At 39.0% G+C, this 23212-nt stretch overlaps 1 long non-coding RNA gene and 1 pseudogene across 1 annotated transcript in view; one reads left to right on the top strand and one right to left on the bottom strand.

Annotated features, from left to right (window-relative positions):
- Positions 1 to 20248, bottom strand: part of LOC144235889 (uncharacterized) — a 150975-nt gene extending 130727 nt beyond the window's left edge. The window contains exons 1-3 of the long non-coding RNA XR_013336344.1: positions 20085 to 20248; positions 15332 to 15399; positions 11314 to 11357 (exon numbers count right to left, since the gene is read on the bottom strand). This is a non-coding gene — a long non-coding RNA (uncharacterized LOC144235889). The remainder of the gene's footprint in view (positions 1 to 11313; positions 11358 to 15331; positions 15400 to 20084) is intronic.
- A 1042-nt stretch (positions 20249 to 21290) lies between these two features.
- LOC144235867 (TOM1-like protein 1 pseudogene) lies at positions 21291 to 22491 on the top strand (annotated as a pseudogene).
- Positions 22492 to 23212: the final 721 nt, after the last annotated feature.

Raw genomic sequence — 23212 nt, 5'->3', positions numbered from 1 at the left:
CTCAGCTCCTCGACTAGTAAGTTTCAGGGCCAGACTCTGAATCCTCCTCCACCTTATCTGAAGGCTCAGGCACTCAATACTACTTTGGAGGATGAATCCTTAGGGAAAAATTCCACATAGGGAAAAAAAAAACAAAAAACAAACTTCTGGATAAGGATATATTCATTGAAACACTGCCTATAACTGAAAAAAAAAGCTGGAAAAAACACAATAACAAAAAAATTAATAACAGTACTGGTAGTGTTTATTCTTACTGAGTGCTCCCCATGTTCCTGGGACACTACGCTAACTACTTCACATATATCATTCCATTTTAATTATATGTTGTGGAAATTATCAAAAATTTCTAGTTCTCCCTGAGGTCCAGGTAAGATTGTACTTCTGGTCCCCATTGTTAGTGGATGGGGCCAGGTTATGCTGCCATGACAGCTGTAAACAGTTGACACGTGATTCTTCATCAGCCTAAGTCCCTAAGTCACTGCAGTGAATAGAACCACTGTACTACCAGTGCCTTCCCACACCAATTAATCCAAGATGCATATGTAATATGAAGAAAGGATAAGCTTTTGCCTTGTTTAACTGAGACTTGGGGGTTGCTTGTTACCACAATATAACAACCTATGTTGATTGATAAAAAATATAAATATAATATTATGCCATTTTAACAACATCCCTGATTAGTAGTGATTCCATTTTATAGATATAGACAATGAGGCTCCATGATGAAGACCATGATCTCAATCACTACACTAAGAAAATGGTATATCCACTCCAAAGGACTATTTTGAAGTCATTAAGGTCAATAATTTTAAAGATAATGTGGAAATAGAGAAAAAAATATGTCTGATGAAATAAGCATATTACCAAATGGTAGAAATACTGTGTGACATATATGCACACACATGTGCATACACACACACACACACACACACACACACACATTTGAGATGAACTGAACCAAGAAGGAAATATGCAAAAGTAGAAATATTTGTTGTATTCAAACAATGGGATTATGTGTGACTTGTCAAAAGTTTCTCTAGTGTTATTTCATCACTGTTTCATTAATAAAACAAATCAATCTTTTTCAAATGCCTGCATCTGCACAATGTCAAACACGTGGGTGGAAGGTAAAAAGTGCCATCCGTCAGCAGCATGCATCTCTTGCCCAACATCAGACATCTGGAAAGTCTGAATGAGCCAAATGACTGAATTTTGCATGCTTCACTCAAGGTTTTGGGGAGTGGGGAGGACTGGTCTCTCTGAATAGCTGGTGAGCTTCATGGAGAAACTGACTGAGGTAGAAATGCTGTGGACAGCAATGGCCCACTGAAAAAAAGTATGGGATGGAGCAGAAAGTCTCTCAAGTAAATTGGATGAAAGAGGTTTCTCTGTTCAGCCACATCTACCTCAGATCCTGGCGAGAAACATGGTCATTAGGGAGTAAACATTTAGCCGGTGACAGTGTTTGGGTTTGTGGGTGCTGTCTAGCCAGGCCCTGTGGACCCCCACCTCTGAATATGGGAAGCTCTGAAGACTGTTTCAACCCACCTGAATATTAATCAAAATACAGTGCTGATATAGCCTCCAAACAGGCATGCCCATCGCTCCCTTACAATGGAGCCTTCTTTTATAAAAGTTGTCATGCTGGTCCTATGTGACCACCTTCACCAACACCCTAGCTCGTGCTACTACAAGAGAGCACCTAAGCCAAGGGAAGACAAGCTGCAGGCTTGCCAGTGGCCTCCTGATTGGGTCTAGCCAGGAAGCTTTACTCAAAGGACAACGTCATCTCACAAGACCAAACCAACTCTCTCCAATGGGAGTATTAACGCCAGAAGGAGACTGAGCAGTTGATAATAGTAATGGAAGTGGGAAGAAACACAGGGAGAATCTGAGATGAGAATGTGTCCTAGTCACCATCATGGGGGAGCACTGGACACAGTCTTGCTTCTGGGGCAGATGAGCAGTACTAAATGACCTGGTACCATTGATCAGTGTTGGATTCTGGAGGATCTTCCAGATCCATGCTATCTTCCATTCCCAAAGTTGTGAGTCTGTGCAGCTGGCTCTAGGATACCTTGTTTGGGAATGTTTCCTAGGTTTGTTCCTATAACCTGGGGTCTACTGGAAGGACAAGAATCTTTGCTCAGGGATCTGGTCTAGGATAGGGATGCCAAAGCAACAATGGAGGAAAGTGACCACCAAGTTCTGCAGGAACACTTCTCTGCATCTAATCTGTTGATCTAGGAGTCAGCAAATTTCTGAAAGGGCCATTGAGTAAATATTTTCAGCTTTGGGGGCCAAAGAGACTTTGTTACAATGACTCAACTCTGCTGTTGTGGCTTCAAGTGAGTCACAGACAATCTGTAAATGAACAAGTGCCAATAAAGCTTCACTTACAAAAATTGGCAGTGGGCTAGATTTGGCCTGTGTGCTGTGGTTTGCTGTCCCCTCCCTCGGTTGGACCGTCATGTCCCTCCACCTCGCAGTAACACATGCATCTCAAGGATACTGTGCCTAAAGCTCGCTGAATGTCTTTCCTACACACACGCAGCTGACAATGATAGTGGAAGGATTAGATCAGGGAAGCAACGACATTAGTCTCCAGCTAATGTCACCTTCTCCCACTTTGTGGCCTATAAGTCTTTTGCAGCTCCTGGATTGCAGGGACAGCCTGATAATGAGGAGATATAGGGATGACAGAGGGCCATGCCTCTCCTAAAAACTCCTCTGCCTTTGAGGAAAAAAACAGCTTCTTAAGGTGTGTAGAGATGGTGACTGTTTCAGGAGGAGAAAATACCATCTGTGAAAATCCCCATCCTGTAACACTCTCCTAGCTGATGGTGCTCCTTCCACGTTGACTCCTTTCTGTTCCTCAAATCCAGCAAGCCCTCATTAGTCTCCAGACCTTCACACTTCCTGTTCCCCTTGCCTGGAATGCTCTTGCTCTGGTTCTTTGTGTAATTGGCCTATTGTCACCATTCTGGTCTCAGTTCACATGCAACCAGCTCATGGAAGCTGATATGGAGGTTGTCAGATCTAAAACCGAGCCCCAAGTTATGGTCATATCCCCATCCATTTCCTTCACACCCTTTATCTTGGTCTGGAAGGATCATTTTGAATGTTTGTTTAGCTGTTTATTGTTGCCTTCTCTACTAAAATCTAAGCTCCAGAAAGACAAAAATCTTGTCCGTCTGCTCTGCTGTTGCCTCTGTGAGTACCTGGCACAGATTCTATGATCAGTAAATAATTTTGGTTGGTTGAATGAGTAACCTTATCCCACAACATATGCAGTGGGGTTTGGGGGAGAGCCAGCGGACCTCCTCTCCTCTTCCTTCTCCCTAATCATTCAGAATTCTTAGTCTTAATTACTTGGCTTGAATTTCCAGCTCATAGAAGGAAGGAAGGAGCGGTGTGTGTGTGTGTGTGTGTGTGTGTGTGTGTGTGTGTGGTAGGAACAGTTAACAAGAGATCTACCTTTTTAATTTTTAAGTGTACAGTGCAGTGTTGCTAACTATAAACACAATGTTCTGCAGAGGATCTCTAAAACTTCTCTTGCATAACTGACTTTATAACTACTGAATAGCACTCCTTCCCCTATTTCTCCTTCCCCTCCAGCCCCTAACAACTTTCTATGTCTATGAGTTTGGCTATTTTATATACCTCAAATAAGTGGAATTATGCAGTATTTGTTCTTCTGTAACTGGTTTATTTAACTTAGCTAAATGTTCTCAAGTTTACCACATTGTCACACACGGCAGGACTTAAGAAGGGTTTTTTTCTGAAATGTGCTGGGAGCCCACAAAGACTTTGCCTCATAGCTAAAAGCAGGAGGAACCAGACAAGTGAGGATGCATGAAGCACAAGATCCTGGAACAGCAGTGGTCCCGCATTGGCCTTTTATATCCTTTACTCCAAGGAAACCCCTTGGCTGTGAGTTTCACTGTCCTTGTCTGAAATCTATAGTAACTACCTCACAGGGTACTACTGGGATCAAGTGATAGAACATACATGAAGCTAACCTGGTGGAGAGAAACTCCAGAAACTTGGGGCAGGGCTAGTGTTTTAGGGTGCTGCCTTGGTAGGCATGTTGACCAATGACATTTTAGAGGAGTCTTCACATTCAAAGGCACTCTAAAAGAATACAGTTTTCACAGAGCAGAAATTTTTGCTTTGTTGTTGTAGTAGTTGTTGTCTGCCTAGTGCCTATAGCAGTGCCTGCACATAGCAGGGACTCAAGATTCAAGGAGAATTTAACAGTGGAAGCCAAGTGTTCTTACTTGTTGTTAGTCAAGAATGAGAGACTAGAGGGGCACCTGGGTGGCTTAGTCGGTTAAGCGTCTGACTTTCGTCAGGTCATGATCTCACGGTTCGTGGGTTTGAGCCCCGCGTTGGGCTCTGTGCTGACAGCCAGCTCAGAGCCTGGAGCCTGTTTCAAAAAAATTCTGTCTTCCTCTCTCTCTCTGACCCTCCCCTGCTCACTCTGTCTCTCTCTCCTAGAAATAAATAAAACATTAAAAAAAAAAAAAAAAAGAATGAGAGACTAGAATCAGAAAAATTAGTCTAGGGGTGCCTGGGTGGCTCAGTCAGTTAGGCATCTGACTCTTGGTTTTGTCTCAGATCATAATCTCACAGTTCATGGGATCGAGCCCCAAGCTGGGCTCTGCACTGACAGCACAGAGCCTGCTTGGGATTCTCTCTCTCCCTCTATCTCTGCCCCTCCTCCACTTGTGCCTTCTGTCTTTCAAAGAAAGAAAGAAAAAAAAGAGGAAAAGAAAAATCAGTCTGGGTTAACACAGCTCAAACTCTCTGTTCTTAGCTTTTTGTTTCCTTTTGTGAGCTATATACCCAATGTGGGGCTTGAACTCATGACCCTGAGATCAAGACTCACATGCTCTGCTGACTGAACCAGCCAGGCATCCCTGTCCCTAGTTTCAATTAAAAGGGAAGGGAAAGGAAAAGAAGGGGTGGGAAGGGAAGGGAGGAGCGGGGGAAGAGAGACAGAGAAGGAAGGAAGGAAGGAAGGAAGGAAAAGAGGGAGGGAGGGAGGGAGGGAGGAAGGAAAGAAGGAAGGGAGGGAATCCCAAGCANGGGAGGGAGGGAGGAAGGAAGGAAGGAAGGGAGGGAGGGAGGGAGGGAGAGTGTAACTGAGCATAGTCAGGACTATAGTGAAATTTCTTGAACTTGTTCAGGAGTTAACTATAGGATTTAGCACTCTGGAGTCTTGTTCTGCTGGACTGTTACTTCACCCCTCCCTCATCTCTCTCCTGTTTGGCTTCAATGTATTTCCCAGCAGCAAGCCTTTCATATTACTTTTCTACCATGATTCACTTCCCCTAGACAGACTCTGGGATTAACGTGGGTAATCTGTTCTGTTCAGATGAGGGAACTCTTCATTTGGTCTGATCAATGTGGAAATGCAAGTAAATTATTCCCTCACAATCAGTCACTCTTTTTGACCATGGTGAGAGCAGCACTATGGGCTTGGGCCTCCCCACCTCCTGTTCTGGTGCCTGAGGCTGATGGTAGTGGGGTTCCTCCAAAGTCATTTGGTCCTGAAAGCTGCCACTTTTCTTCTTGGTCAATTCCCAAAGTGAAGCAATTCACGGTAGTCATTCAGGTGTCTAGACATAACCTAAGGCACATACCAGGGACTACTACCAGCTTGGGACATGAGTCTGAACTTCCTTTGCAAGGTTCAATATATGGATGAAATTGGGGAGGGAGGGAGGAAGATCCCAGAGGCCATCTGATCCCAGCCCCATCCTAACCAGTCCTCAGTTTGCAAATGTCATGAGCCTCTGCCTGGGGTGCTTCTTCTACAAGAAAGTTTCCCTCTCCTTTTTGGAGGGGGGTAGGACTTATTTGTCCCTCAAGATTTAGCATAGTTATTTCCAGGAAGTTTTCCATGATCTCACTGAGTCAGGGGTGCTTCTCCAATCCTTGTACTGGCCTCTAACAGCCTGTAACTCACTATCTCCTCCTGTACACTGAAAGCATTCCGATGGTGGAGCTTGTCTTATTCCTCTTTGAACATGAGTGCGTAAAACAGGAACTATTGCATATTGGCATCAGTGAATCCATTGGGTTTGAATAAATGAAGCAACTTTCTGAAGATCACACAGCCCAGAAGTAGCAAGGCCTGGTATATTAGTCAGCTCTGAAATATAACAAACAGTCCCAAATCTGAAGTCTTCAAACAATACACATTTACTTTGTGCTTATGTTGCATGTTGGCAGCTGCAGGACAGCTGTGGTACTACTCTGCTTTGCTCTGTGCATCTTCTTATTTGGGACCATAGTGGAAGAAGTATCCCTGTTTGGGATACACCCATTCTTAGGGCAGAGGGGAAGAGCAAGAAGCTGACATGAACCACACATTTAAAGCTTTTGCTCAGACATAGTATATGTAAAGTTCACTCACATTATATCGGCCAAGGCAAGTAACATAGCAAAGCATAAAGTCAGTGGGGTGGGGAGATACCCTCCCTCCTTCAGAGAATATTTAAGTAGAATGAAATAGCCTGGCACACCAGAACAGTATTACTGCAAAGTGGCCCATCTTTCCTTTGTACCTACCTTCTAGGTTAGAAGCTCCCTCCCTAGACTTGATCCAGATGCAGAGAAAGAGGTTGGTGTTGAAGAATAAGTGGAATACCTTTCTGAAAAAGTTGTGTTTACCTTCCATCTTGATGAAAAATTCATGTTCAGTGTTCACACCATTGTTGCACAAGTAGAGCCGTGACTTAAGTTTCACATCTCCCATAACTGATTTCATGCATTTTGGGCAGCCATATCATGTTTCAAGGAATCATGAATGTTTTTTCCCCTCCAAGGACCGTGTCCTCAAAATACAATGCTTATAGAAATAATAACAGGAAACACATACAACATAAGCTCAATTCTCTTCCCTCATCTACATTTCTGAGCCCCCAAAATAACAGGTGATGTGAGAAAGAACTGTCCAGAACTGGTATCTGCAATGCAAACTAACATCACAATACTACCTGATGAGAGATGACATGTATCCTCAAGAACATGGGCCCGGGTTTCCTTTTCCTTAAGTGCGCGGCATTCTTATGGCACATGTAGCATCTGGGTATCATTGTGACTCCTCAAGGAGTTGGGAATGAGAAGAAATTCAGGGAAGGACTAATGCCTATTTGCAAACAAGACTCCCACTAGTGACAGGAAACATGAAAACAAATCTGGAGATATTACTAAAATATCCAGATTTCTGGACCCTAGAAAAATTGGAAAAGGAAGCAAGGTTAGCCTGCCTTCTCCCATGGCAAGAGTTGGCTAGAGCTGAGTAATTGTGCTGTTGAGTGATGACTATCCCCTTTAACTGGGACAAGAGCGATTGTCTCCAGATGGACATAACCACCCACCAATCTTGAATGTGTACCTACCTACACATGCTAGCCTGCTTCACTCATATATAGTATTTGTCTGGCCCCTGTGGTTATCTGTAGTTTTTAACTCCTTATTTATTAAGAGCCTACTGTGTACTGTTCTGGAAGCTGCCTATTTCTTTTTTCAGTGGCCTTCTCCAAGGTAATGGAAAAGACAGGTCCTTCCTTTCCAAACTTCCTATTAAAATTAGTATTCTGCTGAGGGAGTCATGTAATGACTTTAGGTCAAGGTGACTGGTATGCCTAAGGTTCAGTGAATGGTCTTGTTTAGACCCTTGATTCCATTCCTCTGGAACATTCCCTAATTATTCATCCATGTTAATCCTCATAGTTGAAAGAATATAGGTTTTTGGTCAAACTGACCTGAACTCAAATTCCAACTTCAAATCACATCAATTCTCTGAGCCTGAGTTTTTTTCATTTGTGAAATAGGCATATTAATTCAATCTTGGTGGGTTGCTATGAGGATGGAATAAATGAAATCATGTATGTAAAAAGTATATCTTGCATTATAAAATATGCAGTAAATGTTAGCTTCCTTCAAAAATCCCATCCACTTACAGCCTCACAAAATATTAATACCTTTTACATGTAATAATTATGTAGAGAAAAAGTTAGCTAACAGATATTCTTTCAAAGGAATAATGAAAAACTAGGTGGGTCCCTCTGTTTTAGGAAATAATAATACATTATTACCCATAAACACTATGTCCTATGATGTGGCCTCCTGTGGATGAGCTAGTTCTCTTTGGGGTTGTGAAGGTGTTTTCTTACTTATCATTTGTTTGTGTTTTATTTCTGACTTTTGCACTCTGCTTTATGAAGTTAGTTGGGCAGACATTGTCCTATCTTACAAATACAGAAAGTAAAGCTCAGGTGTTCTAGTCAAGACTGCTGGATGCAAAAGTCAAAAGCTACTCAGGCTTACTCTGGTTGGGTAATATAATGAACATGCAAGTATCAGCACCAGAATAAGAGCTGCAACTCACAGGGAGATAAACTGGCAAGTCAGGGAACCATGCCGTTTTTCTCTCTGGTGTCTCACATCAACTCTCATCTTTTTTTCTCTGATTACTCAGCTTGTAATTGGCCCAATATGACCAGGAGCCTACCTCTATCCCCATCCTTTTTAACTTATCAGCTTACTACAGCTCAAGGTTGAGCTTCTGTCCTGGAGCCTGAGTTTCTTGCTGTGCTGCTGGAAATAGGATGCCAGGTAGAGGACCTTACATTGGATACTACACCTGTATCTATGATCTTTTCCCCCTCCCTGGCCATTTTTCATAATAGAATGGAGGGAATAATCAAAGTGACGGTAACTTGGAATTTTCCAGAATTGGTAAAGGAATATATTAATATGTGGGTACATCCAAATACATATTGACTGCATAAATCATAATTATAAGCATAATGTCTAATTTGGGATGTTAAAAATACTAAACAACAATAAGCCTGAAGTAGAAAGAGAGTAATTTTAGTTAAAGACCTTGAATTTGGTGGGGGAAGGGTGTGGAAAACACATATATTTTGCCTAATCTGTTAAATATGCATAATAAAATGTTTAAAGTAGCACTAAAAGAACAAATATATAAACATTAGAAAATGTTTTATAAATAAAAGAAGGTTTAAAAGTAGAACAGAAAAAATTAAAGAAAATGCAAAAAAATAGGCAGCACAAAATAAATGGTAGTAGAATAAAGTCCAACTCTGTAACTGATTTCAAAAATTATAAAGTGACTAAATTTTCCATTTAAAATAAAAACGTTACCAGAATAGAAACAATTTGCATCTATACTGTACACAGGACAGAAAGCAAACAGAAGTAAATAGAATTATTAAAGTATAAAGATGGGAAACGATACATCATTTATATACTAAACAAAAGAAAGTTGATATAGCTGTATTAGTATTATCTGATTAAATTTATTTTATTTTATTTTTTAAATGTTTATAAATTTATTTTTGAGAGAGGGAGAAAGTGCAAGCAGGAGAGGAACAGAGAGAGAGAGAGAGAGAGAGAGAGACACAGAATCTGAAGCAGGCTCCAGGCTCTGAGCTGTCAACACAGAGCCCAATGAGAAGCCTGAACTCACAAACTGTGAGATCCTGACCTCAACTGAAGTCAGATGCTCAACTGACTGAGCTATCCAGGTACCCCTGATCATATAGATTTTAAAGCAAAAAGCATTACTAGAGATAAGAAGAGTCATTTCATATTGATAAAAGTTCAATTCACTAGAAAGATTAAATAATTCTAACCTTGTATGCACATGGTATTGCTTCAAAGTAAATAAAACAAGAACAGTCCAGGTTGGCAGTGTTTCTGTTGATATAAAATTCTCAAAACTCTGGTTGCCCTCCTGTGCAATTATTGGGAAAGCAAGCTATCAGACAAGAGATGCCTCCATATATTTTTCCTAAATAACACCATGTCTATTCTTGGATTATGCGGAGAAGGATGAATGGGTCCATCAGTCACATTCCTAGTCTCTTTGGCAAATGGCTGTCCAGCTACACCTTTGGCCCCATTTCCAGAGCATACTTATCTGGATAAGCTGAGATTCTTCCAATCAAGTGCTGTATTCTTTTTGCTTAATAGCTCCTTCCTCAATTTATTTCTGTCTTCTCGCAGCAAGGAGACACCATGTTGAAACTTCAACACTTTGCTTGGAATTCTCCTTAGCTAAATATCCAGATTCATCACTTATAAGTTCTGCTCTCCATCCAACACAACATAATTCATCCAAGTTCTTTGCCACTTTATAACAAAGATTGCCTTTCCTTCAGTTTCCAATAACATGTCCCTCATTTCTGTATGAGAACTCACCAAAAGCATCTTTAACATTCATATTTTTAGAAAAATTCTATTCACAATTATATATGTATTCTCTAAGAAAACAGAATCTTTCCTTTTTGAGCTCTCACCAGAATCTTTTTTTGTATTTTTAACAAAAGTCTCTTCAAGGCAATGTAAGCTCTAATTCAACCCACAACAATGTTGAAAGTATAATACATTATAAAATTCTTAAATCAGACATAAAAAGTTAGAGAAGCATATTATAAATCCCAGGGTATTCACTAAAAATAAGTTTAAAACACTGAGGTATAGTTAATAAGCCAAAATATAAATGAAATGGAATACTAAAAAATAAGAGAGAACTCTATATAAAAGATGGTAGGAAAAAGAAAAAGAAATAAAGAGCAGATGGGACAAAAAGAAAAAAATTACAAGATGATAAATTTAAACCTAACCATATTGATAATTACATTAAGTATAAATAGTCTATGCACTCCAGTTATAAGACAGAGATTGTCAGACTGGATTTAAAAAGAAAAGATTGGAGTGACATCAGAAAGATGAAGGAATAAGAAATTCCAGTCCTTGTCTTCCCACAAAAACACCACTTTAATAGCTATCCATGGATAAAAATATCTTATGAAAGTTCTGGAATTCAGTAGAGAGACTGCAGCACCCCAGTGGACCACAGAAATGATAAAAGATGTATCAATCCATGTAAGAATAGTTTTTATTCAACTACATCACCCTTCCCATAACCCAACATAAAGGAGCACCAAGAGATTTCTATCCCTTTGTCTCAAGTTACTCCACAGGGGAAAAAGAAAGTGAACCTGCCTGTGGACTCTGGCAAGGTTCTGTCCACCTGTGGACCCCAACACCAGGTCTGCGCCCCCTCCACACCATGGGTTCTGCCACCTGGCCTTCAGAGTCTGGCTAGGCTGACTGGTGAAGCCTTCCCCGCTGAAGCCATTCTGTAAGGACTAGAAAAGATGACTACTTCTTCAAATGCTCAGACACCAACAAAAGACAATAAGAATCATTAAGATTCAGGGAAACATAACACCACCAAAGGGTCAATATAAAGCTTCAATAACTTACCCTAAAGAAATGGCAACTGACATAGAATTCAAAATATTCATGACCTGTAAGAGAACACAGACAACTAAATGAAACCAGGAAAACAATACATGAGCAAAGTGAGAAGTTTAATAAAGAGATAGAGAACATTAAAAAGAGCCAAAAAGAAACTTTGGAGTCAATACTATGACTGAACTAAAAACTTTAATAGAGAGCTTCAACAACAGACTCATCAAACCAAAAAAAAGAATCAGTAAATCCAAAGACAAGTGATCTGAAAAAAAAAAAAAAGAAAGAAAGAACAATTAAAGAGTGAAGAATGCCTCGGGCTATGGGACTTATAGTACACCATATACATATAAACATATACATATACATATATATATGTGCATCATGGGAGTCCCAGAAAGAGAAGAGAAAGAGAAAGAAGCAGGAAGCTTATTTAAAGAAATAATAGCTGAAAACTTTCCAAATCTGGGGATGGGCATAGATATCAGACCCATGAAGCCCAAAAGACTCCAAATAGATTGAATGTAAAGAAATCTACACCAAGATATGCTATAATTGAGTTGTCAATAAACACAGAGAGAACTTTGAATGTGGCAAGACAAAAGCAACTTATCACATACAAAGAATCCTTATAAGACAATTAGAATATATCTTAACAGAAACCTTGAAGCCAGGAAAGAAGTAGAATGATCTATTCAAAGTGCTAAAAGAACAAAAACCCTGCAAACCAAAAATATTACACCCAGCAAAACTGTCCTTCAAAAATGTAGTAAAGACAAAGACTTTTCAGACAAACAAAAACTGAGGGAATTTGTCACCAGTACCCCTGCCTTACAAGTGCTAAAGGGAATTTTTCAAGTTGAAATGAAGTAAAGCTAAACAAAACACAAAAATATAAATCCCACTAGTAAAGGAAAATGTAAAGACAAATATAGAATAATATAATACTACAATGTTGATTTATATATCATTTTAGACACAGGTATAAAAGTTAAAACAAAAAGTATAAGAATAACTACAGTCACAAAAATTTGTTAACGGATACACAATGTAAAAGTAATGTGGAGTTTTTGTGTATGATTGTTACCAGCTTAAAATAGATTGTTAAAATAATAATAAGTTTTATGCAATGCCCATAGTAACCACAAAGAAAAAGTCTATATTAGATTAGTATATTAGGAAAAAAAAAAAAAGGCAAAGAACCCAAGTATATCACTACAAAAAAAATCAAATCACAAAGGAAGACAGCAAAAGAGAAACAAAAGAACTATAAAACAGACACAATGAACAGAATGGCAATGTCAAGTCTTTATCTATCAATAATGAATTTAAATGTAAATGAATTCAGCTCACCAATCAAGATATATAAAGTGGCTGGAATTAAAAAATCCACTTATATGTTATTTGTTAGAGACTCACTTTAGATTTAAAGACACATATAGCTGAAAGTGAAGGAGTGAAAAAAGATATTATATGCAAAAGAAAGCAGGGGTGGCTATACTTAGACAAAATAGTGTACAATATGGTATACACATATACTTATAGCAGACAAAATGGGCTTTATGTCAGAAACTGTCACAAGAGACCAAGAAGGTCAATTGAATAAAAGAATCAGTTGAACAGGAAGATAGAATAATTATAAATATTTATGCATTCCACATCAGAAGGCCTAAAAACATAAAGTAAACATTGACAGATTGAAGGGAGAAATAGACAGAAATACAACAGTAGTAGGAGATTTTGATACCACATTTTCAATAAAGGATAGGTCACCCAAACAGAAAATTAATAAGGAAAGAGCAGACTTGAACAACACTATTGACCAAATGGACCTAACAGACATAAACAGAACATTCAACCCAACAGCAGCAGAATAAACATTTTTCTCAAGTGCTCACAGATAATTCTCCAGGATAGATCACATGCTAAGTCACAAAAAATGTCTTGACAAATTTAGGAAGACTGAAAGCAATTTCAAGTATCTTTCCCAATCACAACAGAATAACAAAGGAAAATGGGAATCTCATAAATGCATGGAAATTAAACAACACATAATAACAGAGCTTCAAAATACATGAAACAAAAAATGACAGAACAGAAAGGAGAAACAGACAAATCCACATAGTTGGAGATTTCAACAGTCATGTTTCAGTAATGAATAGAACAAAGGGACAGAATATCAAGTATAGAATACTTGAATAATGCTATCAAAAAACTGGTATTTATAGAACCATATTTGCAACAGCCTCAGACCAAATATTCTTTTCAATTTTCCAGTGAACATTCACCAAGATAAACCATAAATAACAAATTTAATAACAAATTCCAAAGAATTGAAATCATATAGTGTATATTCTCTGAAGACAAGCAAGTTAAATGAGAAGTTACTAACAAAAATATACCTAGAAAATTCATGGATATTTGGAAATTAAAGTGAACTTTTCTAAATAACCCTAATCAAAGAGGAAAATCACAAGATAAATTAGAAAATATTTTGACTGGAATGAAAACAAAAACCAAACATATCAAAATCTGTGAGATGCAGCCAAAAGAGTGTTTCAAGAAAAATGTATAGCTTCATATGCTTGTTCTAGAAAAAAAGGTCTAAAATCAGTCACCTAAGCTTCTGTTTAAGAAAATATAAAATAACATATTAAGAGCAAAGTAAGTAGAAGGAAAGAAATAATAAAGAGCAGAAATTAATGAAATAGCCCAAACATCCATCAACTGATGAATGGATAAAGATGTGGCATATATATATAATGGGATATTATTCAGCTATCAAACAGAATGAAATATTGCCATTTGCAATGACATGGATGGAGCTAGAATGTATTATGTTAAACAAAATAAGTCAATCAGAGAAAGACAAATATCATATTATTTCATTTATATGTGGAATTTAAGAAACAAAACAGATGAACACATGGGGGGAGAAGAGAAGGAAACAAACCACAGAGACTCTTAATGATAGAGAACAAACTGAGGGTTGATGGAAGGAGATGGATGGGGGATGGGTATTAAGGAGGATACTTGTTATGATGAGTACTGGGTGTTGTATGTAAGTGATCAATCACTGAATTCTATACCTGAAACCAATATTGTACTGTATGTTAACTAAAATTTAAATTAAAAAAAGAAATTAATGAAATAGAAAATAGTCTAAAAATTTAGAAAATTAATAAAATCAAAATACGGTTTTTGAAGAAAATTAATATAATTGTTTATAAAACTATAGTGAGCTTGATCAAAAAATAAAGAGAGAAGATATAAATTACCACTATCAGGAATAAAGAGGGACTATCAGTACATATCCTGTAGGAAATACTATTAACTTTATGCTAACAAAGTCAACACTTGAGATGAAACAGGCAAATTCCTTGACAGACAAAATATATTAAAGTTCACTTAAAAAGAAGCAAGAATCTGAATAGTCTTATGTCTATTAATGAAATTGATTTCTTAATTTAAAGCCTTCTCACAAAGAAAACAGATGGTTCAGATAGTTTTGCTGGTGAATTCTATAAAATATTTAAGGGGGAAAATAATACCAGCTTTATACAAGATCTTTCAGAAAATGAATAAGAAGAAACACTTTCCAAATTATTTATGAGTCCAGAATTACCATGAACCAAACCAGACAAAGATATTACTAGAAAAGCAAACTATAGGCTAATCTCATTTGTGAGCATAGACACAAAATCCTTAACAAAACATCAGCAAATTCCATTCACCAATACATAGAAAAATAATACATCTTGACTAATTGAGGTTTATTCCAGAAAGACAATATTGGTTAGCATTAAGAAAAAAAATCTATGTAATTCAGGATATTAACAAAATAAAAGAGAAAATCCTGTTATCACCTCTCTAGATAGAGGAAAAAACATCTGAAAACTTCAAGACCTAATCATGACACAGTATCTCATCAAACCAGGAATAAAAAGGAACCTTCTCAACCTGATAAACATATCTACTAAAAAGTCTACAGCTAGCATCATACTTAGTAGTGAAAGACTAAATGCATTACCTCCTAAATCGGGAACAAGGCAAAGATGTCTTCTCTCGCTACTTCAATCCAATTTCGTACTGGTGGTCCTAAGCAATATAAAACATCCAAAAAAGGACAATAAAAGTTCTAAGTAGAAAATCCTCAGCAATGTATAAAAATAATCCGCCAATACTAATAAGTGAGTTTATCAAGATCAAGATACAAAATAGACTGTACTTACATAACTGCCAAATCAATTAAAAATTGGAATAGAAAAACAATGCCATTTATAGTAAAATCACAAAACATGAAATTCTTAAGTATAAATGTAATATGTTCAGACCTATACCCTAAAAACTACAAAATAAAAACAAAGTGAAGAAGACTAAAACAAATGGAGAGATATTTCATGTTGGTGGATCAGGGCTCAATATTGTTTGGATGTTTGTCAATTTTCCCCAAACTGATCTACAGATTCAATGCGATCCCGGTAACAATCCTAAGAGGATTTTATATAAACACTGAAAAGATTATTTTAAAATTTACATGGACTTGCAAAGGAACTAGAGCAACAAAGACTATCTTTTAAAAGAAGAACAAATAGAGGATTTACAAAATCTAATTTTAAGATTTACTATAAAGCTAAATATAGAGGTACAGTAAGCAAGGAAATAGGGCATTGCATAAGGGGTATAAGGTAAACATATAGATCAATGAAACAGTATGGAAATAGATCCACACGTCTATGGTCAATTGATGGTGCCATATTAGTTTTCCATTGCGGCTATAACAAATTACCACCAATTTAGTGGCTTAAAACAACACACATTTATTTTATAGATTTGTGAATCAGAAATCCAACACAACTCAGAGATGAAGTCAAGGCTATGTTTCTTCTACAGGTTCCAGGAAAAAATCTGTTTCCTTGTCTTTTCCAGCTTTTAGAGGATGCCCTCAATCCTTTGCTTATGGTACCCTTCTTCCACCTTCAAATTCAGCAGTGCTGGGTTAAATACTTTTCACATTATACCACTCTAACTTCTATTCTGTTTCTTTTTTCCATTTTTAAGGATCTTTCTGATTACATCGAAAAATCCAGAACATCAGGAATAATCTCACTATTTTAAGGTCACTCTATTAGCAAAATTAATTCCACCTGTAATATTAATTACCCTTTTCATGTTACCTAATATTTACATGTTGGGTTAGAACATGGCTATCCTTGGGGGGCGGGGGGGGAGGCATTATTCAGACATTATTCTGCATACAGATGTCAAGGTGATTCCATGGAGGAAAAGTAGCTTTTTCAATATCTGGCATTGGTACAACCAGATATTGATGTGGAAAAAAGTGAATTTGGTCATTACCCCACCCACAAAATTACCTTTAAAAAGATCATACAGCTAATATAAAAGTGAAAACTATAAAACTTCCAGAAGAGAGACTCTTGAATGCTGAGAACAAACTGAGGACTGATGGGGATGGGAGGGAGGGGAAGGTGGGAGATGTGCATGGAGGAGGGCACTTGTGGGGATGAGCACTGGGTGTTATATGGAAACCAACTGGACAATAAACTATTGAAAAATAAAAGTAAAAATAAAATGTCAAATCCTTGAAAAAAAAAAATTCCAGAAGAAAATCTTTATGACCTAAAGGAAGGGAAAGATTTCTTAGGATACAAAGGACATAAGCTATAAAAGAAAAATTAGCCAATTGTTTTTGCATCAATATTAAAAATTTTTATCTTTAAAAGATGATATTAAAAAGTCAAAAGCAAGCCTCAGACTAGGAGAAAATATTTGCATGTGTGTATCTGACAAAGAAATTCATATATGGCATATATAAAGAATCCTTACAACTCAATAGGAAGACAAAACAATACAATTTAAAACACAGACAAAGGTTGGAACAGACATGTCGCTAAAGAAGATATATAATAGAAAATAAGTACATGAAAATATGTTGGACATCATTAATATCCAAGAAAATTAAAATGAAAATCACAGTGACATGGATGCTTCTAGACATCCCTCAGAATAGCTAAAACTACCAAGACTGATATTGCTAATCGGAATTCTCAGATTCCAAGGTGGAAGTTTCTTGTGTTAAACGTACACTTTACATACAACCCAGCAACTCCACTTCTAGGTATTTACCTAAGAGACATGAATACATCTGTCCATACAAAGATTTGCTTCAAAGTTCATAGCAGCTTATTAAAACATCAATTAATTAGAAACAATCCAAAGATCCACTTTCAGGAAAATTATAGTATATTCATACAATGGGATATAATATAGCAGTGAAAATGAGTTAATAACTATTAAGCACAATGCTGACTGACAAAAAAAACCAAGTCACAGAAGAATATATACAGAATGGCATCCAGGTATAAGATGCATAAACATATATATCACTTCTGTGCTTATCTATATAGAAGAATTATTCTAAAAGCCAGGGAAAACTTAACATAAAATGAAAATGGTGGTTACCTCTCACAAGGTTAGGAAGGTGTATGGGCTTGCAGTGAGGCATGAAGAAAAAGTCAAAAGTCTTGGCAATGTTCTATCTCTTATGCTGAATGATGGTAACACAGATTGTTATTCTTCTTTATAAGCATACATTATAATTATTCTTTTTTTATAAATATAATACTTATGTTTAAAATGTTAAAGGGAACCTGGATGGCTCAGTTGGCTTAGCATCCAACTTTGGCTCAGGTCATGATCTTGTGGTTCATGAGTTCAAGCCCTGCTTCGGGCTCTCTGCTGTCAGCACAGAGTCCAATTCGGATCCTCTGATCAACCCCTCTCTGTCTCTTCCTCACTTGCTCTCTCTCTCTCAAAAATAAATTAAAAAAAAAAAAAAAAGAGGGGTGCCTGGGTAGTTTAGTCAGTTAAGCATCTGACTTTGGCTCAGGTCATGATCTCATGGTTCACAAGTTTGAGCCCCGCTTCAGGCTCTGTGCTGACAGCTCGGAGCCTGAAGCCTGCTTCAGATTCTGTGTGTGTGTCTCTCTCAGCCGCTCCCCTGCTCATGCTCTCTCTTTCTTTCAAAAATAAACATTAAAAAAATTTTTTTAAAGAAAAAATAAAGTTTTAATATCACATAGTATTTCTTTATTATTATTATTTAAATTCAAGTTAACATAGAGTGTAGCTTTGGTTTCAGGAGTAGAACCCAGTGATTCATCTCTTACATATGACACCCAGTGCTCATCCCAGAAAGTGCCCTCCTTGAAGAATCATCAACTATTTAACTCATCCCCCTCCCTCCCTCCCTCCAGCAACCCTCAGTTTGTTCTCTGTATTTAAGAGTCTCCTTATGGTTTGCCTACCTATGTTCTTATCCTATTTTTCATTTCAATGACAGAACTGGGACTTCACTGCAAGCCTCTTGACCCCCAATCTCACTGAGTTTACGGACCCTGAACAAGGGGGAGAGAAGCAGATCTTATCTCTCTGCTTCCAGGTTGAATTTGAATTTTGGGGGGAGGTAGGTAATGCAGCAGCTGGCTGGGAAGACAGTCTTTGCCCTGCTCTCTCCATCACCTATGGATATAGCTGATATTATCTGCCTCTTTGGGCAGCAAATTAGATCCTACACAGGTTAGATCCCTACCACAAGGGATTTTCTCCATCCTAATGAAAAATGATAGACTATGAGGGTGCTGGCTACCAGCAAATGTTCATTCTATCCTGAGCCAGTTGGGATCTCTGGGCCAAGCTCTCCATGAGATGAAGAACAGTCCACTGGGCTACCTTCCCTAACCACAGCCAGAATGGAAAACCACCTCTGTAAGAAGAAAGGGCTCATGAGGCTCTCTGGAAAAGACTGTATCCATGTGTCACGCATCCTTCCTGGTTTGCTCCCCCAGGACTGTATTAAAATGCACATTCTTTACCTAGGGCCCTCTCCCGTGAGCACGTCTACACTTCGAGGATCAAATCTCTTTATTTTTTAAATAGTTTATTGTCAAGTTGGTTTCCATATCATCTCTTTAAAAGCTGCTCCTTCATCCATTATTAGTCTAACATTTGTTAAGCACCTACCAATTGCAAGAGCGGCCATAGGGGATGGGGCACAAAGATGTTACAGCAGACAAGGTATCTTTGCATAAGGAGCTTATAAAGGGAGAGCTCACGGTTGGTGGGTTCGAGCCCCACATCCGGCTCTGTGCTGACAGCTAGCTCAGAGCCTGGAGTCTGTTTCAGATTCTGTATCTCCCTCTCTCTCTCTCTCTGACCCTCCCCTGCTCTCTCTCTCTCTCAGAAATAAATAAAACATTAAAACAAAATTTAAAGGGAGAGAAAAATGTATCAACATATAATTACAAAACATTAAACTTGGTGCTAGTTGAGTTTTACAGAAGAAAAGAGTAGCAAACTACTGGCCTTTTCAGAGGAGGTGACATTTGATACAAGGTTTGAAAAAGGAGTAAGCATTCACCAGAGGAAGGGGGAGGTGCAGAGACCCTCTGAGAAGGTATGAGAGGTTCTGGCATGCTCTGGAGAAACAAGAGATCCCCGTGGCTGGAGCTTAGATGTATGTAGGAAGATAATGTGCACTTTAGGAGAGCCCTAGGTAGGAAAGGGAGAAAAGGCGTTCTTTAAGGGAGCTGTGGGAGAGCTTTTCCCCAGAGCCAAGGACTTGAACCCAACGTGAGGAACCTCAGATTTTAGGACCTGCCCCTGCGAGACACCACCAAAAACATCTTGCTTTGAAAGCTAAAAGGGCTCCTATCCCGGAGAGCAAGCGCAAACTGAGAAATGGTTCCAAACGGCTCGCGCACCTGAACTCACTGGCCCCAGGGTCCAGCGCAGAAGCAGCAGGCTGAAAAGTGCCCGAACTTTCTGTAGGAGGTGTATTTGCTTGTCTCAGGATGGTAGTAGCCCAACACACAGCCAGGGAGGCCCGTTGAAATACTCTCCGGGACAGCCGCGGGTGGGCGCCGTCTTCCGGCTCTCCCCCTGAATCACGCGAGCTCCCAAGTATCGCGGTAACGGAGCTTCTATTGGCCTCTGGAGCTTGGATTTCTGCGGTTGCGCCAGGAGGCACCTGTAGATCAGGCACAGGTCTCCAGCAGGGCTTACACACTTGGGCTTTGAAGGAGTGTAACCAATGGAGATAGATTTCCTTCCTTCCTTCCTTCCTTCCTTCCTTCCTTCCTTCCTCCAGCAGGGCTTACACACTTGGGCTCTGAAGGAGTGTAACCAATGGAGATAGATTTCCTTCCTTCCTTCCTCCCTCCCTTCCTTCCTTCCTCCCTCCCTTCCTTCCTTCCTCCCTCCCTTCCTTCCTTCCTCCCTCCCTTCCTTCCTTCCTCCCTCCCTTCCTTCCTTCCTCCCTCCCTTCCTTCCTTCCTCCCTCCCTTCCTTCCTTCCTCCCTCCCTTCCTTCCTTCCTCCCTCCCTTCCTTCCTTCCTTGCTTCCTCCTTCCTTCCCTTTGTTTTAGAGAGAGAGTAGGAGCAGGGAAAGGGGCAGAGAGAGAGAGGATCCCACGCAGGCTCCATGCTGTCAGGTTTGTTCCCACCCACTGTAAGATCATGACCTCAGAGTCTGAGGCTTAACAGACTGAGCCACTCAGGTGCCCCATGAAGAAAGAATTCTTAACCAGCTACTACCCCCAGGGCAAGAGGAGCCCAGTTTTACTATGAAAGAACTACAGCTGTGCATGCTCTGAAAAGTTTATCTGGAAATTAAGATGCAACACAAATAACCTGAAGCCTTTGGAACTGGCCACATGGGAGCAGTCTGTGGGCGCAGGGCCCTGTTCTGAAGAACAGGTTCTAATTCTCCAATCTTCTCAACCACCTTTCCCACCAGAAAAGGCTACATTTGCCAGAGTTCAGACTGAAGATTGAAGCCGGCTTATGCACATCTGTGACATAATTAACATTGCCCATAATGGGCCAAAAGATGCAGTAAAAGCTTTGAAGAAAAGGATTTCCAAAAACTACTATCATAAAGAAATCCAACTTACCTTGTCACTTATTGACATGTATATGCATATCTGTGGTCCACGTTTCCAGTCTCTGATTGTGAAGAAGGAATTCATTAAAGATAGTCTAGTTAAGCTGCTGAATCTCACATAGACCTTACCTATAGAAATTCAGAATAGAATCTTGAATTTCGTTAAGACTTGGTCACAAAGTTTCCCAGGAGGTGTGGATGTAAGTGAAGTGAAAGAAATGTACCTTGACCTTCTTAAGAAAGGTGTTTAGTTTCCTCCCTCAGATGCAGAGGTTCAAATAGCAAGACAAGAAACAGCTCAGATGTCCTTGAACCTGCCATCATCTGTTCCATCCACACCAGTTCTTCCTTCTGTGATTGTTCCCTGAGTTTTACTATTACATTGGTTCTAGAACAGATTGGAAAGTTGCACAGTGAATTGGATATGGCGAAAATGAATGTGAGAGTGATGTCTGCCATACTGATGGAGAACATTCCTGGGTATGAAGACCATGAAGACATAGAGCTTCTGCAGAAGCTTTGTAAGATGTGTTGGGAGGTGCAGGGGAGGATCATGGATCTGCTTGTGGTGGTATAGAATGAAGACATAACGATTGAGCTAATTCAAGTGAATGAGGATTTGAATAGTGCCATCCTTGGATGTGAGAAATTTACTCAGAACCAACAAAGGATTTTGGAGCAAAACAGGAACCAGAGGGAAAATGCCAATACTATCAGCAGACCTTCTGCCCCATCCTGTGATCTCATCTACCCAAGGCTCAGCCCTCCAATGCCGAAGGCTACTCTGGGAGAACTCAACTCCATGAAAGCTCAACTTCAGACTTTAATCTCAGCTCCCTGAGTCCTGTTGTAACAAATAAATTGAAACCCAGTCTTCATCCACAGGTGGATTTGCTAGCCTTGGAAGATACAGAAACACCCCTGTTTGCCCAAAGGACTGGCCAGAACATCACTACAAATCATACGTATGAGAGTTTCCCAGAATATTCAAATTCAGTACTATTACAGCCACTTACTGTGCAGAATGTTCCAGCAACACTGTCAAGCCAGAGACTGCCATCCTTGCCCGCCAGTCATCCAGCAATGACAGAGAATGATCTCCAACCACCCAATTACTACAAGGTGATAGAGTTTGATCCCTTGGCTCCTGCTGTCACTACAGAAGCTGTTTATGAAGAAATTAATGTTCATCATCAGAAAGGAGCTCAAAGTCACAGTGACTGTTGAGGTTGTGAGTCTCTTGCTATCCAGGAATGAAGAAAGAGAAGGAAAGTCTTCTTCTTAGATTGGGTGGAAGTGGGTGACCAGCTCACTACCCGCATTTAGAGGTGCCACCTCCCTAAAAGGTAGACCGTGTGCAGCTTGGAGGCCCAGAAGACCAGAACCTACCAGCACATCAGAACATTTCTCCTCTGCAATTACAGAAGAGTAACAGTTCCAGAGTAACATTTATACTTCCTGACCACAGCTTAAGCTTTATTTTGGAACCACTTGGTTATAACATATACTCACCTGACACTTCAGCAGAAAAAAAATTCATTGTACTGAGGCCAATGGGTTTAATTGTAGCATCTTAGGCTTCACAGACCTTCCTACATTTAGAATAGAAATCCTTCACACTACTGTGATAAGAGTAGGTGAAGATTATTTTATTACAAAATAGTTATGAAAACTATTGAGTGCCTTCATTTAACTAATGTTGAATGCAAAAGTCAATTTGTACTTTTTTTATATATATATAAAGAATACTTGTTTGGAATCAGGAATTTTAAAAGACTTGATTGTAGTTTATATTTCAGGTATATGAAAAGGTCACTGGACTCTGTATCAAGTTGCCTTTAAATGTGATTCTTTATAATACTAAATGATCTTTTTCTCCCCTTTTTACTGCAATTCATATTTCTAATGGAAACAAACGCTACTACAAAACATTCAGAATAAATTGTGC

This window comes from Crocuta crocuta, unplaced genomic scaffold (assembly GCF_008692635.1).
Source record: "Crocuta crocuta isolate KB4526 unplaced genomic scaffold, BGI_CrCroc_1.0 scaffold351, whole genome shotgun sequence".
NCBI classification, from domain to species: Eukaryota; Metazoa; Chordata; class Mammalia; order Carnivora; family Hyaenidae; genus Crocuta; species Crocuta crocuta.
Note: the sequence above shows the minus strand (reverse complement) of the source record. Positions and strands in the feature narration are given on the sequence as shown.